The sequence below is a fragment of the Hydra viridissima genome, unplaced genomic scaffold, assembly GCF_058129835.1.
Source record: "Hydra viridissima isolate aposymbiotic clone 2 unplaced genomic scaffold, HvirCarnegie_v1 scaffold_1, whole genome shotgun sequence".
Classification (NCBI taxonomy): domain Eukaryota; kingdom Metazoa; phylum Cnidaria; class Hydrozoa; order Anthoathecata; family Hydridae; genus Hydra; species Hydra viridissima.
The window spans coordinates 40,698,875-40,718,214 of record NW_028324300.1 but is presented as its reverse complement, the minus strand read 5'-3'; the positions used below and the strand labels follow the sequence as shown (position 1 = coordinate 40,718,214).

At 31.9% G+C, this 19,340-nt stretch overlaps 4 pseudogenes across 1 annotated transcript; all 4 read left to right on the top strand.

The window, feature by feature from the left end:
- Window positions 1-19,340, top strand: part of LOC149895014 (uncharacterized) — a 148,869-nt pseudogene that overhangs the window by 120,975 nt on the left and 8,554 nt on the right.
- Window positions 4,695-6,876, top strand: LOC149895017 (uncharacterized; annotated as a pseudogene).
- LOC145180760 (zinc finger MYM-type protein 1-like) lies at window positions 9,061-11,599 on the top strand (annotated as a pseudogene). The gene is made up of 2 exons (XR_016447996.1): window positions 9,061-11,318; window positions 11,506-11,599. The product of XR_016447996.1 is annotated as a zinc finger MYM-type protein 1-like (transcript).
- Window positions 17,278-18,656, top strand: LOC145195398 (uncharacterized; annotated as a pseudogene).

The following is a 19,340-nucleotide window of genomic DNA, read 5'->3' as shown; positions in this document are numbered from 1 at the left end:
TTGACGGGAAGTTTTAAACGCAAAGAAGGGAGCGGAAGAAGGCGTAAAACAACTGCCAGAGAGGACAGATTAACTATAAGAGAGGTTCGAAAGAATAGAAAGATAACAGCGGCTGAAATAAAGAGAAATTTTAAACTGGATGTTGACGAACGGACGGTTCTTCGAACGATCCATTCTATTGGGAAATTTAAATCTTATTGGAGCGTTAAAAAACCATTTAATTCTAAATTAGCGCTAAATTAATCCCCATGTGACCTATAGTATATGGCCATAAACATTGGGGATTAATTTAGCGCTAAGCCGATAAGAAGTGACGTCAATGGGCGGATTACAAATAGCGCTGGGAAATTGCGCTTAGTTAGTTTGGATTCAGTTCTTGTAAAAAATGGCTGACAATTTATTTGATTTTTCACAAAATAGTGAAGATGATCAAATTTTAGCGGTATTTTTGGCACAGACACAGCAACAAGAGGAAGAAACAATACCCTGTAATCAAGAAGAAGCGAAAAATTACATAAAAAATCGAGAGGTTGTTAATAACGACGTCGATTTCAATATTTATCCGCCAACCATTAATCCTTCTATTGCTGCTAATAAAATCTTAGCTTTTACAAACGGAGTTAACTTACCACCACGAGGTAATTTTAATTACAAAGAAGTACAAGATCTTAAAAAATTTGTTGAAGCTAAAGTTAATTTAAAGATAAAACAAAACGAGTGTCAAAACGTTAATTTTGATGCTGAATATAACGAACAATTAATAGAAAAAAGACTGTTTATTTCAAAATGGAAAAAATCCTTGAAACCTGTGCCCATGTTTTATTTTTTGAAGGAGTTGAAAGCCCAAAAACACTCCGCTCTACTCCCGTGCACGTTATTAGCTCTTACGGTAGCTGCGGCGAATTCTTCTCATAGGAAGGCAAAAAAGTCCATGAAATCAAGCACGAAGGATGTGGTATGGGAGTGCATTACCATACAATTGTACTTTTGCCATCTCACCCTGACGGTACACCAGTACAAACAATTAGGAGCATCATTAATAGGTATTTCGCGAGCTGTACCCGCGGACGGTGTTTACGATGTGACAAGTTCCTCTTTAAAAATTCTGAAACAGGTCAACGAGATTGTGAGTGCCCAGTCGAACTTAGACACAATGGAAGTTGCAGCCAGTGCTTGCACACAAGTAGGTCCGCTAATTCCTCTAATTGTGCTATTTGCGGTAACAGCATCTCAATCCGACAAATTGAATCTAGAGAGCATTTTGAAAACGCTTTGGAATACCAGCGACAAAAGTTTCTTTACAAATCTGGACCATGTGATCGCCAGTGCCAAGAGTGTAACGTCTGCTATGCAAACATTACAGACAATGCAAAAGGCCCTATCCACTACAGAAATTATATGCCAAAGAACAAACTCGAAGTCCCTACCCTCGAAGAAGTTAGTAGTTTCCACTCTAAGAAACGAAAAGCCTCCTTTGAATACAAGAATATCTACAAACGTTTTAAAGGAGAATTTGAAGAAGACTGACTTTGAAAATGAGGTATATACAATTTTAAATGTTGTAAAAAAGGATCCCATTGTAAGCACTAGTAAGCATAGCACATCTGAATTTTTAAAATTATTTATAAAGCATAAAATATGTTCAATGAGACATTTTTTATATATTTTAAATACTGATAAAGAATTAATGGATAATTACTTAAAGTTACCATATAATTTAACAAATCAAATAATAAACAAAGGTTTTACAGTTGCACAATCTAATTTTATACCTTGCACTTTTACTGATAAATATAACTTAACAGAAATAGATCGTTCTAAAACAATAAAACGATTAAGCGGTTTATTTCGAAGTTATTTAAACGATATTTCTCATTTTAATGGGTTAGGACATGATGCATTGTTAATGAATATATTTGATGTTTTAACATTAAAAGATAAAAAAAAGAGTTACTTTAGCTTTGGTTGGAACAACAAATACAGGTAAAACATTTTTAGCAGATATAATAACGGGATCTTTTTCAACATTTGAAATTGGAAATGTATTGCCGCCTCATAAAGATACTTTAAGTGAATTTTGGCTTAGTAATTGTGTTTATGCTTCAATTAGAAGAGTAAGAGAATTTTTTATTCCTACTTTATCTGTAGCTCAAGAATTTAAAAAACTTTTAGAAGGCAATACAAATCAAATTGCAAATGTAAAGTACAAAGATAATATGAATTTACCATGCACACCAACTATAATTACTATGAATGGAAATTATGCACCAGATATTACTAAATTTTGTTCTAATGAGTTTGAAGCAATATCTAATAGATGTTATATATATTGTATGCATGAACCTTTATCTAGCTCCAAAATTGCAAAGTACTTACACTTGATCAGACTACACAAACATCAGGTACTGTGTCATCTGTACGAAAAATACAATACTCTACAACATCGAGTGCAATATACAGAAGATTTGGAAGAACTAAAAGGTTATTCGGGAGACGAAGAATAATTGTAAATAATTATAGTTGTACATTTATTCATGAACAAAATAAAGTTGAATAATTATACAAGTGGGTCATAATCTAAAAAAGGAAAACATGCGGGTATATAATAAGTTCTATGTCCGTAAAAATTTACAACTTCATAAGGTGCTTGAAATCCTCCTTTACCAGGAACATCTCCAATTAAATGTGATAAAAAATACTTAATATTTTTTGATTTGTCTCGTAAATTTATTTTTTCACTAAAATCAGTTATACCATTTGTTAAGGCTAAATCTTGAAATTCTCTATAAATATCATTAGGAATTCCTTCCCTATTAGAGATATATGCTTCAATTTCGTGCTCAATTTCAACTTGATAAACAAATTCAACAGGTAAATTTCCAGCGGAATAACATTCTTGTTGTGCTTTGTATATTATTGGCATCATTACATTATTCTCAAAATAAGGTTGGAATTGAGGATGTAAATAAGAATCTACCCATTTCATTTCGTTATTAGTACCAGTTTGTCTTTCCTGTGGACAACCTATAAATGATTTAGAACCAGGATCTTTTGGTCTTCCACCTTCGTCATTAATAACAATATGTGCTGCTCCAAATTTGTGAGTATTCATACGAGTATAACCGTATTCAAATTCTTGTGGAACAATAATATCCTGTAAAACATCAGTGGTTGTACCTTGACAATTCCAATAATTATTAAATTTTTTTTTCATAGCTAAAGTTGAAGATTCATGATGAGGTTTATACAAACTACCACTTAAATAATCAAATCTTGGTACACTCATAGCTATCATATAATCCCATTCCGTATTACCTGAACCTCCTCCAGCAGTATAATGTAAATTTTGACCGAATGGTTTTTCATTTGCCTTAAATTGAAAATATTGTTGATATGGATAAAAAAACTCATCTCTAAATCGCTTTGGTGAATCTCTATGGTATTTATGACTGTAATGAAATCTTCCAAAAGGTGTTGATCCTATCACTTCTTCGTGCCAACCTGGGTCATTGTGTGAAATTTTTCTAGATGCGTACGGTGTAAAACCGGTATATACATCTCTTTGTATACCTCTGAATGTAGGTAAACCATCAGGGTGTCTATATCCAACCCATGATACAATATCAGCACAAGAATAAAAAACAGCTGGGTCAATTGGAGCATCTTCACCTAATTTTAAAAACTTCATACATAAATCACCAACATCTTTTTAATTTGTTCCTATAACATTTGCAGGCGGTTGTTGAATCCATGCTCTTGCTTTAGAAAATATAACTGTTGCTGAATGAGGTCTCCAAAATTCAACATTTCTCATATGTTCTGCAATAGTTTCTATACTATGACATGCTCTTACACTTTGCCAAGGAATATAATTTGGTTTTGTTTGAGTGTTATCTCCAATCATAAAGTAAACAGATTTTAACTTAATTTTTTTATCATGACTTTCACAGGCATGTAAATTTTTTAATATATCTCGTATTGGAAGTCCTGATACATTTTCAATCATCAAATTCCCTCCTTGACTCATTGTGCTATTATTTGGTAATGAAGGTGTATTTAATGATCCAGGAAATGTTAAATCTGGAGTTTCTAAACCTGCCTCTCTTCTTCTTTTAACGCCTGTTGCTGTTTGTATATTAGGGGGACCAGGCGTATTGATATCGATAGCTGTACTATGTAGGGCTTGTTGAGGATTAATAATTTCACCTAATCGATTTATTGCTCTGTCAATTAAATCTCGGCCTCCTCTCTGTATAATTTCCTCTATTATTTGTGTTATTTCTCCTTCCTCATCAAAATCAATCATTTTTATTATTTGTTATCGGGATATTTGTTTTTTTTTTATATTATCATTTTTTACAAGAACTGAATCCAAACTAACAAAGCGCAATTTCACAGCGCTATTTTAATCCGCCCATTGACGTCACTCCTAATCGGCTTAGCGCTAAATTAATCCCCACGGATTACAAATAGCGCTGGGAAATTGCGCTTAGTTTGGATTCAGTTCTTGTAAAAAATGATAATATATAAAAAAAAAAACAAATATCCCGATAACAAATAATAAAAATGGAAGATAGCGGACCATACGTAACATCACTTTGTTGTTTTGATTGTACAACAGCGTGGTAAATAAAGTTGATTTATTACATTTGATCATTTTAATAGTGATTTAAATTGATTAACTGCTTTTTTGAATGGATGATAGTGGTTGTGAATCCGATCATACAAGTTATAAAAAAAAGATAAGAAACCCAGACGATTATAAAAGGAACAAGATTAAAAAAGCTAGGCTTACTGGTGTGGCATATAAAAACCACAGGGGACAAAAAGTTGATGCAAAGTCTATCAGAGATCCATGCAGGTAAGAGATAATACAAAATAATTCTTAATTTCATGGCAGGCCTATGTCATATTGTATTTCAAATTTAATTTGTCTAAAATTTGGTCAGATTTAGGCTCTGTAATTTATAGTTGGCCTATAGACCTAGGTGGTTGATTGCGTGTTTAGGTTGTAAATATTTGTAGGCCAAAGACAATAGAATGACATTTTTAGGGTAGTCTACAATTACTTATCGTATTTTAACTTAAACTCTATTTTGTTTCCTAGACAAGGCTATCTATAATTTTTTTTATAAAGTAAAATTACATCATGTTTTTTTTTTAGTTGTTCAAGAAAGTGTTTTGAATCTATTGGCAAAAACAACCTCGATGATGCATTTAAAAACTTCTACAGCCAGTTCAATAAAAAAGATGAGCAGGATTTATTTTTACACGGCTTGATTGACGTTATGGATATTGTGAGGAAGAGGCCTGGTTCAAGAGATAGCAAAGGAAATAGTCGTGATGTCAATGAAGATACTATACGAAAAAGAAAAAGTAACGGCGGAAACAAAAAGGAATTTAAGTAACATGTTTTGATTGGAGATAAACGAGTACAGGTATGTGTTGTGGCATTTTTATCAATATTTTCTGTGTCAGAAAAGAGGATTCGAAGAGTAAGGGGTTTAAAAATGGATGGAAAAGCAGTTAAAGATTTGAGAGGAGTACATACGAGTTACATTACCAGCCATGATATACTAGCTAAGGTATGCGCTCACATAGACTCCTTTCCAAAAAAATTGATCCACTATGGCGGAAAGGAAAGGTATTTTTTGAGTGAAGATTTGAACATGAAATTAATGTATGAACTATTCATGAAAAAAAATGAAGGGGTAAAGTTCAGTTACAAGTCCTATTACAACTACTACAATGAGCACTTTCATTTACGCTTTAGGCAATATCAAGTAGACACATGTTGCATATGCGAAGAGTTAAAGCTTAAGATAAAATCACCTCACCTTAATGAAGTTGCTAAGCAAGCAGCAGTAACAGAATTGGCAGTACATAACAGACGCGCGAAGAAGTTTTACGAAGCCATAAAACAAGATGTACAGGACGCCAGGGAAGAAAAAAATGTAAATGCTTTGTCCCTAGCCATAGATTATATGCAAAACATTTCACTGCCCAAAATACCTGTGCAAGAGTTATTTTACCTAAGGCAGTTAACGGTTTGTGTATTTTCTATTCATGATGTTAAGAGAAACGCTGCAACACTCTACCTTTATCACGAGGGGCAGGCTAGAAAGTCTCCAAATGAAACTTGCTCCTTTCTTTTGCACTACCTGTCTACCTGTCCTCAAGAGTATGATGAACTCAACTTTTATGCCGATAATTGTGGGGGGCAAAATAAAAACCATTTCTTTTCAAAAGTTTTTATGGCGCTTACTGACAATAAGTGGATTAAAAAGGTCAATCAGTTTTTCCAAATCAAAGGGCACAGCTTTTTGCCCTGTGACCCTGACTTTTCGATTATAAAAAGAGAGTTAAGAAGGCATGACAGAGTGTACAGCATTCAAGAAATAAAAAAAATTATATTAAAATGTAGTAATCAAAGAAAGTTTTTAGTGGTTGATGTAGAGAGTTCATCTCTAATTTACAATGTTAAAAGTTGGTGGCCAGTTCACTATAATAAAAACGTTACCTCAATCGAAACAATAGGTAAACCCAGAAACCAACAAACTCAGTTTGCAATAAGCAAATTTCACCATTTTCAATACGATTGTGACAACATAGGTCAATTTAAAGCCAGTGAAATTATCAATGGTATTGTCAAACATACTTTTATGATGAGAAAAAAATACTCAAAGCAAAGTGAACCTGCCAGAACAGCTACTTTTCCCAAACGGAAAGGTTCCAATAAAATCTGCTAAACTGAATGACTTAAGAAAGTGTATTAAGTATATCCCACTTGACCATATTGACTTTTATAATGAACTACTGAAATGGCCTACAGCAGAAAGCAACGATGGAGAAGCAGAGCTGATTAAGTTTCTGTAATTGAACTTTTTTTCATTATAATTTTTGTTAAAATGTATAAACAATTCATAAATATACACTTTGTAAAGATTTATTGCAGTTTGTGACATTATTTTCTATAGCCCAAAAATAAAATCATAATAAAAAAAGCAGTAATTATTTGTTAAATTTTAAAAGGGCTGAAGTCCACAGTGTTAATTGGTTTGTAGGTTCTTTAAAAATAAATATAAAAAAATATGTTAGCTTTTAAGGTAAAAAACATTATCCCCTTCAAAAAAAAGTTGTTAAACCATTAAAAAAAATTTACTGAGTAAGTAGTGCTGTTTTTTTTAGTTTCCCGAAAGTTTACATTGTTGGACTTCTGCCCTTTTAACATTCACCGATTCATTTATAAAGTAAGAGCCGTGCGTAAGAATATTATTAATAACGGTTTTTTAAGTCAGCCAAAATAGCTGAACATTGAACCTAATTTGCTGTATCACATAAACTTAACTCTATGGTTACTGTATGTAGCACAACTTCATTAATATGTTTCCTTTTTCTCATTATAGTAAGCAGTTAATGCTTTTTAAAACAAAATGTTAAATAATGTGTTATGGTACTCAGTTAGGGATGCGAAAAATGTATGAAGTTTAATAAATCTGTCAACCCAGATAAGTTTTAGCCGGCCCAATCTGTCTCCACCTCGCTACGCCACTGTTTTATCAAATTAAACTGTTTATTAATTTTTTAATTGCTGTGAAAGATGATACAGAGAGAATTTAAAAAATTAACATTTCTTATCTCTATATCACTTTTAAATAAGATAATATATAAGATAAAATAATGTAAGAATACTGCTTACATAATTTCAATTGAATTTAAACAGAGAGAATTAAAAAAATTAACATTTTTAAAATTCTCTTTGTTTAAATTCAAATGAAATTACAAGTAGTATTCTTATATTTAATTAAATATAATACATTATGTAATGATTGGTACACAATATTTCACAATGGACACTATCAACGATTGGTTTAACTCCCTTTAGACAGTATTAAAGATTGGTGTATAAAAATAAATCCCTTTGGAGAATACTTTCGCACGAAGGAATTCTACTACGAACGCACTTAAAAGCCGTGCGACTAAACTTAGGAGAGACGAAGCGACAGAGAACGATGAAGAGATTTTATGCTATTCCTTTGAATTAATTTTAATTTAAATTTTATTTACTTTTGTTCTCTTTTTATGGTAGAACCAAAATGTTGAATTATAATTTTCATAAAAGTAAAGTCTGGAATTATTTTGTAAAAAACAATGACTCTACAATAACCATGTGTAAATATAAAGATGCATTAACAAACGAAATTTGCAACAAAGAGCTAAAGTACAATAAAAATACCAGCTCAATGCCAAATCATTTGTATAGTAACAGGGGCGGATTAGGCCACCGGGACTCCGGGACATTTCCCGGTGGGCCTTCAGCAATACAACATTTAAAAATTTTATAATATTTTAAAACGTATTTTCTTTAATTTCTTTAATAAATTTCTAGAATAGTAATAAAAAATTGTGAGTTGAAATTTACTTCAGATTTTGCTTTATTCAACTTTGTTTTAACTAAAGATTATTGTTTAAATAAAACGAGTTAAATAAAAACGCGTTAAATAATTTATTATACATATTTTATATAGAATTTTTAATTTAATGTAACGCTTCTTTTATAATTTATTATTTCAATAAACATTTTCTAAATCAAAACAATATTATAAATATAATATAAAATATCTAACAAAAAAAGTTATTAGGTATTTACATAAATATTGGTTTTTTATTAATATGGTATTTTACTATTTAAAAATTAAAAGTAATCTATTTATATTTTATAAAGTATGTATAATATTAACAAGAAACCCCTACACAGTTCATAAAAATAAATATGAATAACTTATTATTAATGAAGATGTAGGTTTATTTTAATAAATATGCAGGTTTAATAATAATGTAGGTAATAATAATGTAGGTTTAATAAAATGTAGGTTTATTTTAAAAAAATATTAAAATTAGTGTATTCTAATATTTTAAGTTATATTCTTTAAGAATAATCAGATTAACAAACTTCACACAAATAACAATACAGTCGCAGGTCTTCCATTCATAACACTTATTTAAAAATAATCAATAAAAACTATCATAGTAATTTAAAGGCTAATACAAATGTTTATTTTTTTATTTTTTTACAGGTGTGATGTCTAAGCGAAAAAGTGGACATGAAAAGTTACGTGAGAAAAACACAAAGCTTCTGCGAGAAGATGCTAAAACAACTAAAAATCGACTATCCATGTTTTTTAAACTGAATTCAAATACCCTGCAACACCATGCTGATGCTGAGCCTGTTGATGAGGTTCAATCTCACGTTGCTAAAGAGACCCAAACAAACCATGATGATGAAGATGGCGTTCATACTGACACTAATGAAATGACCCAACCAATCCTCATTCTAAACATCACAGCTTCTTCAAGCATGGTTGAACCTACTGGTGATAAGGAAAAAACTACTACCCGAGTGAATGATTGGTTTAATAAGCCTCACCTGAATGAACTGACAACTTTCTATAAATATCTCCCACATCAGCCTGAAACACGTCACTTTAATACAAAAATGGTATATAACCGTCCTGAAGATGGTATGCAGCGTATGTTTCTTTCATTTTCAGAAGAAGAAGAGTGCCTGTTTTGCAGTGTTTGTTTCGCACATGGAAATGAGAAGCAGAAACCAAGTTCGTTTGTAACAGGTTTTAACAGTTGGACTCATATTCATCAACGTATTGTGGAACACGAATCGTCAAAGAGACACCAAGAATGTGTCGAGGCTTATCTACATTTCTCTGCTAATCGAACCATTCTAGATATGGTACAAGGTCAGCAATATAGTCTACGAAAACAGCAAGTTTTACATCGTAGATTGATCGTGGACAGAGTAGTGTCAATTGTCAAAGTGATTGGTAAACGTGGTATGCCATATCGAGGTAAGGCTGGTTGCAAAGCCGTCAATGTTTTGGCTAACGACAGAGTGGATCATGGAACATTTCTTGAAATCGTGATTCTTGTTGCGAAGTACGATGAAATTCTAAAAGCGCATTTGAAGGAAATTATCGACAAAGGCATGCTGAATGATAAACAGGATAAAAGGAATAGAGCTAACAGAAATACTTTCATTTCCAAATCTACTGTAAACCAAATTATATTAGGAATCGCTAAATTAATGAAAAGTGCCATTGCTGAAGAAGTACAACAAGCGGGAATATTCTCAGTGCAACTTGACACAACTGAAGATGTAACACAAGCGGATAAATGTGCGATAGTCCTGCGATACGTTGCCGACAAAGTTGAGGAGCGACTTATTGGTGTTGTCGATTCACATTCTGGAAAAGGCAGTGATCTGTGCAAATTGATGTCAAATGTTTTGAAACAAAATGGCATTGATATTACTAAATGTGTGTCAGATAGTACTGATGGCGCGTCTAATATGGCCGGGGCATACAATGGATTTACTACATTCTTAGAAAAAGCGTCTCCTGGACACATTCACACATGGTGTTATGCGCATGTTTTAAATCTGGTCGTATGTGACGCCACCAGCAGTAATGAAGCTTCAATGACACTTTTTGGTATACTTCAAAAGGCTGCTATGTTTTTTCGTGAGTCCTACTTGAGAATGGACCTTTGGACTGATCACATGAAAGAAAAAAATGGCCAAAACATTCACAAACGACTAAGTGTTATCGGTGCTACTAGATGGGGGTCCAAACACGATGCCCTTCAAAAGTTTTTTGGTACGTTTTGCGACAGTAAAGGAGCATTATACACAGACGTCGTTCAAGTACTGGAAATAGCAGTCTCTTCCACTAAATTAAGTGTTGAAGCACGCTATGATGCGCAGTGTCTATTAACGTCCTTATTGAAGTATAAGACTGTACTGACGGGATTTGTATATCTAAGAATAATGGAGTCAACCACACCACTGTCCAAATACCTACAGACGTCTGGATTGAATTTCATAAAGGCGTTTGAGATGGTTAAAGTAACTATTTCAGAAATTCAGACTCAATCACGCAACTTTGATCAAGTTAAGGTGGCTGCAGACCACTTCATTAATGTGTCCGCAACCATTCTTGACGAGAAAGAATGTGATTGTGTTATACAGACAGATTTGCCAATGGTACGCAAAAGAATAAGAAAAGTAATGGCAGGAGAATTAGCAAATGATGATCCACTTACAGATCCTTTTAAAAAGTTTGAAGTAGAGGTCCACAATGGTATTCTAGACACAGTGTTAAGAAGTCTGTCGACTCGGTTTGCATCACACGGTGAACTGTGCTCTGATATGACTTGTTTTGACCCCAACGGATTTTCTGAGTTATTGGAATGTAATATTCCAAAAAAAGCCCTTCAGAAAATCTCATGTCATATTTCGGCAACAGGTGTGTAAATTTACTTATAAATATAATTGATTGGTTTCCTGTTAAATTTTATTAGTAATTGCTTAAGTATTTTTGTTTTCCAAATTGGTAAACTTCATTAAATTTTTAATTAGCATTAGACAAGGTTATCTCTTTTGTTCTTTATTTTGAATATTTATAAGATTATCTTTATCTTTTTATATTTTAGGCGAAGAAGCGCAGCTGTTGCTTGAGCTGTTGGACTTTGCAAAAAAGTGGTCAGTTTTAAAAAAAACATTGGAAGAGAGTTACGATTGTTCTGATCAAATCACGATTGATGAGGATGAGGTTGAAAATGAAGATGACGCCACGAACCATAAATGCGGCCCTCTAAAGAAGTGTCGCTCGTGCATTTACTGTTGCTACCATGTGCTTCGAAAATATAATCTTTACGGCAAGAGCTGCTGCATGCTGCACAGGGCTTACAAATTCATACTCACAATTTCAATTGCCCAAGTGGCCTGTGAGAGGAGTTTCAGCAAGTTGAAATGTGTTAAAACAAGATTGCGAAGTCAGTTGACAGAAGATCACTTGGACTCACTGTTGATGATGTGCATTAAAAAGGACATATTGAGTAACATAACCAACGATGAAATTATTGACGAACTTGCTAAATCGAGTGGTGAATTAAAAAAGTTACTATTTTTATGATTTTTAGTTTTTGTGATTTAAATATGAATTTATAATACAAATATAACACATGTACTTAAATGACATCTTTATTGATTTTAAACAAGTGTATACAAGTCCTTATTGTTCAATAGTGTTACAAAAGTATTTAAAATTGAGGGGTTACAAGCGAATACGATTTTAAAAAAAAGGTCACTTGTTGGGCCTTTTTCATGATAGCATTTCCCGGGCCTTTTCAAAAGCCTAATCCGCCCCTGTATAGTAACCATCGTATTAATATTAAAGAGTCTAAACTTCAAAGTACAAACACTGGTCATCTATCTATCAAAGCTGCATTTGTAAACTCTTACTCATATTGCTCAAGCTCGTAGAAATATAGAGATTTAGAAGAATCTATGTGTAACTTTATTCTTCAAACAGGCCAACCGCTGTCGATTGTTGACAACAAGTATTTTATCAAAATGGTAGATTCGTTTGATAGCAAGTACAAATTGCCGACTAGACAAAAGTTTTCCTATGAAATAGTGCCGCTTAAATTTGTTTCATTTAAAATAAAGGTTATGAATCTTTTAAACGAAGCTGAAATTTGTCATCTAACAACAGATGGATGGACATCAAAAGCCTCGCATTCATACATTGGTGCCAGTATACATTTTGTTGATCAAAATTTTGTTTGAAATCGATTCGCATTGCATTAAAGCACAACCCAAAAGCTCATTACAGTCTATATTTAAAGGAACAAATTGCAAATAATCTATATTTAAAGGAACAAATTGAATTAATTCTAAACGAATGGAAAATAAACGATAAAACACTTTCAACAAGTAGTGACACTGCTGCGAATATCAAACATTTTCTAGAAGATCTAATGAATAAACTGTACATACCTCGTTTTTGTCATATATTAAATTTAATTGTTAAAGATGTTCTTGTAAAAGAGAAGGAGGAATCAGCTGAGGAAAATCATTGTCTTTTCATAATTTTAAAGAAATGTAGGAAACTGGTTGGCTTTTTTCAACGTAGTAATTAACTTTCTGCTCAGCTAGTTAATTGTGTTGAATTAAATAATATGAAAATTGACAATCCAGAAGATATATGTTCAATTAACAAAGTAAAACAAGACTTACCTACTCGGTGGAATTCGACCTTTTTAATGCTGCAATCGGTTTTTAAACTTAGCGACTCAATCAAAGACGTTTTAATCGAACCAGAGAACAAAGATAATAAAGAATTGTTCTTAAAAAGCTGGGAACTGCTCTTTGGCGAGCTAATTGATTTATTAAAACCAATACATGATTTTACAAAAATTTTGAGCGGACCACAATATACCACTTGTTCAATTATATAACCAGCCGTTTATAAATTAACTGATTATTTTACTAACTTTAAAAGAGAATCAAATAATCGTATAATTATGAATCTTACAATTAAACTCAAAGACAGTTTTAATCGAAGATGTGAAGATTTTCTCAAAATTGAAAAGTTATACGCAGCTACATATTTAGATCCTCGATTTCGTACTTTTAAATTTGTATCGAACAAAAACTGCTTGTATTAAAAAAGCTCATTCTTTAGTTGTTCAATTGAGCCATGAATTGCAGCTCACACCAACAAGTCTTCAGTTGTCTGGCCCAGAGTCGTCATCTAGTCAAGGAATTCCATCAAAAAAAAAAAAATACTGTTATGCGATGAAACAGTGTCGTCAAAAGATTTGTTATCAGTGGACGACGAAATTATCAATTATCTAAATATCAATATAAAAGTATCAGAAAATTCAAGTCCCCTTGCATTTTATAAAAATAGTTTATGCCTATTTCCCGTTTTGTCGAAGGTTGCGAAGATGCTTTTTTGCATAACTGCTTCATCAACGCCTTCAGAAGAGTTATTTTCAATTGCTGCCGAAATCATCACAGAACGGCAAAATAGACTTAAACCAGATTTGGCTGGAAAATGTGTCTTGTTGAGCCGAGACATATAAAATGCCAATCTTTGTTTTTTTTTTCTTCTTTACTTTGAAATTGTAATTTCCGTTTTATTTTGTTTGTTAACTCGATTTTAATTCATCTAGTAGATTAGAAGAACTAAAATCGAACAAAAAAAATGCTTTTGTTATAACACCATGTATTATTATAACAGCATAACATATCACCTAGTTTTTTTGTTTACTCTCTTAAAGTTTTATTTGTTTCATACCATCTAAAAAATAAAATGTCAAACAACATTAAAATATATGATTATAATAAAATTTTTTATTCAAATATTTCGACTATATCGACTTTTAGTCGACTTAGTCGATTTCAAACATGTATTAGTCGATTTTAGACGACTTTAAAAAATACAAAAATCCATTTAGTCGACAGTCGAATAATTTCAAAGTCGTAACAACACTACACGGAACTGGTTTGGATGGTAATAATTCACAGAGACTTTTAGATAAATTAGATAATTTAGAAGTTAACAGTCTAAGTGCAGCCTCTATATAACCAAATATGGTATTTCTCCGACCTGTAGTTAGCTGTCTAAGAAAGTTTGCAATTATTAAAACAAAAGGTTTTAGCATGGTTATTGGAGAATCTATTGCTGAATCAGTTTTAGATTTTAAAAAAGCTTTCGAAAATCTGCAGCTTCATCTTCTGCAAAAGTTTAACTACCAATTAAACATTAGCTGGCAATTCATACTTTAGTATGTCATCTTGTGTCTTTTCTTCAACATAGCCAGTTTGGGCTTGGTGTATATGCCGAGCAGGCAGGAGAAAGTGCTCACCACTACCACAATCAAGTAAGGAAGCGATACAACCGTCGTTTGGAACACAATGATTATGCAAAACAGCTTAAGAAAAGTGTGATTGAGTTTGGTATAAACAGTTTCAAGTAGTCCTTTTCTCTCATTTTTTAAAATTTTTAATTATTGTGAACTTTGAAATGATTGAATTATTTTATAAGGAATTTCAATGTTTCATGTTAAACTGCTACATTTATTGGATTGACGTTACATTGTTAATCTGGAATTTATCTTAATTTTATCATAAAATATCTCATTTTTTCATTTTAAAGTTGTACTTTTTGTAACAAAAATTGTTTTAGACGTGTAAAACTCCTATAAATTTTGAAAAAAATCTCGCCCTCCTCATATTACCCCCTCCCCCTCCATATGTTAATTTAGGTAAAAACCATTTTTGCAAAAAAAATGTTTAAAAGCTAGTTCAGATTTTAGAAATCATTTTAAAATACTTAGACGCCCAAGTTCTGAAACATTTGATGGAAAGTAAAATTGATGGATCTTGCAATATATCATGCTCTAAAAGCTACTCAGCAGAAGAAGCTTAAGCTTTAATGTTAGACTGTAAAATGAGTAGGGCTGACTACCAAACTATTTGGCAAGGGGCATTGGATAAAGGTTGCATGTTATACCCTGCCTACAATTATATTGTGAAAGCTAAAAATGATTGCATTACAGATTCTGGACTTGTTACCTCAGACAACAGTGCTTCCTTGAAACTTCAAGGAATAATGGATCACACTGCAAACAGGATTTGGAAAGTCAAGGATAATTCAAAACTACCTCAGCCTTGCAGTTCTCTTCTTCTTATAAGCGAAGTCGGATTTGATGGTTCAAATGGACAGTCTGTTTATAAACAGAAAACTGAAGATGAAGAGGACAGATTTCCAGTTCCAGTTGAAGAATCTTTGTTTCTTTCGAGTACAGTACCCGTGCAAGTTAAAATACAGGAAACTAATTTTATTCTTTGGACTAACCCCAAAACATCCTCAACCCAATATTGTCACCCTGTTCGAATGCAGTTCAAAAAAGAAAATCAGCAAATCTTCAAGGCAGAATATGATTTTTTTATGTCAACTGAGCTGTAGAGCAACAACCATAGACTTATATCAAGTCAAGCACAAGTTAAAATGTACTATGATTGATGACAAAGTTTCCACTCTTCTTTCTCCATTAAGTGATTCTTATGAAGTTTGCAATATTTGCGGATTAGTGCCTAAAAAAATGAATGACTTTGAAGTTGCTTATAATAGACAAAGTAATCAGATGTCTTTAGACGTTGGAATCCATACCCTCCATCTCTAGATTCGTTGTTTTGAATGCCTGTTACATATTGGACAGAGAAGAAGATCAGGATATAATGATTCCGGATTTTTTCATGCAAATACACGTGAAAAGAAAAAAATAGTTGCTAGCAGAAAAAAAGAAATTCAGATAAAAGTTAAAAGTACACTTGGACTTGTTGTTGATGTGGCAAGAAGTGGTGGCTCTGGTACATCCAATGATGGAAACTCAGCAAGAAGAACATTTAGAAGCCATGAAACTTTTGCTGAAATACTTAGAGTTGATAAAGTTCTTGTTAAAAGATTTTTTATTATCCTTTGTGTGTTGTCCTGTAAGCACCCAATTGATCCAGATAAACTTGAAATTTATTGCAAAGATACATAAGACATTTGTAACACATTTTAAATGGTATCCTATGGCTGCTGGAGTTCACAAGATGTGTGTACATTCACATCAGGTTGAAAGAGACTATCCGGTTCCAATTTATCTGAAGAAGTTCAGGAAAGTAAAAATAAAGATGTTAAAAACTTTCGAGAACATTTTACAAGAAAATATTCTCGAAAAGTTACAAATGAAGATGTAAGGAGAAGATTGGTCTGCTCATCTGGGTGCGGATTCACAACTTTTGCGTAGCTCTTGCGTAGCTGAGATAAAGTTACGAAAAACTTACGCAAAAAATTTTTTGCGTAACTATTTAGTATTCACAACTTTCTCGCAGCATTTGCGTAAAGTTAAGGTTGCGCTTGAGTTACGCAAAACTTACGCAAAAACTTAAGACAAATCTTACGCTAATGTTTAACATAATTTGAATATAAAGAAAGTAGTTCTACTGCTATTTATTTTTATATTATCATTTTTATTATATTAATTTTACTTTATTATAATTTTTTTTAATATTATTATTTCTCAAAAATTTCTTGAGTAGTTAGTATTATCTACTAATTACTCAAGAGTAATTAGTTCAATCGACTAATTACTCAAGAAATGAACTAATAAGGAAATAATATTAAAGACATAAATGTACACATTACCCAATGTCTAGACGGGTCAGGATAAATGTATAATATCTGATGAAGTTATCACAAAATAGCTGACACAATCAAGTTCATTAAAGTAACACAAATAACTTTTCACTATTTTGAAGTAGGTATTTTTTTGGTTTTAAGTATATAAAATATATGTAATATAACTATATATATATTATATATTTATGTATAGAGTTCTATTATGTTATTTTAGTATAACGATATGGTTAATATGTTGCTGCTTATATTTTGACAAAACTTATTATTCTAGTGTCAGAAAGCAATAAAGATTGCAAAAAAAGAGCTAAAAATTGGACGAATGAACAGTTGACTCTTTTGATTAAGCTGTACAACGAAAAAAAGCAATTGCGTGATGGAAAATTTTCTCCTTGTAATAAAGATATTTTTTGTTAAGATTTAGTATGTAATATTAATAATAAGACTTTTAACGCCTATAATTTTAAAATTACATAAACATTATTTCCAGCTACCTCAAAATTTACAAAAGATGATGTTTGGAGCAAAATTGCAGACCAAAATTGCAGACCAAAATTCCCTGATTGGTTCAGATCGCACGGTTCTCCAATGTAAAAAGAAGTTGTCTGATCAGAAATCAGAGGGCAAAGGCAAAGCAGCTCGTATCATATTTAGTATGAATAAAACTGGTGGAGGTGAGAAATGCTCGGAAGAGCTCAACTTTATCGATCAGCAAATGGTGTCTAAAATGCCAAAGGTTTCATACATGGTAATACTTTAGTCGTTTATTTTACCCAGCAGCCCTTCAAAGTTTTGCTTTGCACATTAAAATAATAATTTTCTATTGTAGGGAATATCCGGCGGTGTTGACACTCTTCAATGTTCTACAACATCATACGATTCACTTACTGCAACTAAAACTAAAGAAGAACTGCTAATTTCTGACACTTTAACTCGTTCTTCTCCATCTACGACAAAGGACGATAAAATATCTATTGAGACAATTTTAACAAAAGTTGTACATTACAAATGATTTTGTCCATAAACATAAAAACAAAACATTTTTAATGTGAAAAAAACTATTTTATTTATTATCTTTTATACACTATTTTTAATCATTATTATTATTATCATCATTACTATAATGTAATAATAGTAATAGTTGTTATTTAAAATCTAAGGTATTTTTTCTTTGGAAATCTAAAATTTTTCTTCCTTAAAATAAATAAAAAATGTATATAAATAATGAAAATTTTAAATATTTTTTTTTATTAATGTTATTGAGTTTAAAAATGTGTTATAAACGTGGATTAAGATTAAGTTTAAAAATAATTTTAGGATGTTGAATTGAAGTCAATAAAGACATCTAAAAAACGGAAACTATCGCCATCAATTGTGGATAATTACATGAGCAACATGTCTAAGCCTGGTGAACAAATTGTTGCAACCGGACAGCAAATAGCGTCTGCTTTTAATCCAACAAGGCAAACTGATCAACCTCTTTTGGAAAGTATTGCTGTAACCTTAGGACGCATTGTTGTATCAACAGAAAATCTTGCGAACTCATTTGAAAAGATTGTGAGTCCCATAAAAGAGATTGCTTCAGCTATCTCAAATAATCAATAAATGTAATTATATTTCTTAATGTAAAATTATTATTAAATGTAAACTTATTATTGTCGACTGATAGATGATTTTTATTGACTTTATTTCTTATTATTGATCATATCAACATAGTTTTTACATAAAACAAGATTATTTTTTTAAATACTTCATGAGACACAGTGATGTCTATTGGAAATCAAATAGCTTTTTAAATTAATTTTTCTAACTATACCAAGTCGAGTTTGGTTGGTTTGTCTTCGACCAACACTAGAACAGTTGCCATTATCTTCAGTGTTACCATCATTTGCATCCTCAACAACTTGTATGGTATCTGGATCTTTTAAACCGAGTGAATCACACATGTTTTCGAGTATTACACAAGTAAATATTATTGAGCAGCACTTGGATGGGGTATATTGAAGTGTTCCACCACTTTTATGTAGACACCTCCATCGGTTTTTAAGACGTCAAAAACAACGTTCTATTTCACTTCGAACACTTGAGTGAGTTTTGTTGAACAATATTTCTTTAGGGTCTAATGCAGGACTAAATGGAGTAATCATGACAGGTGATAACCCATAGCCTGAATCACCAAAAAGAAACCCTGAAGCTGGATCAACCTCCAATTTCTGTTTCAAAGTTGAATTTGAATAAACAAAAGCGTCGTGACATGATCCTGGAAATTTGATAACAGCATCTCTGAAC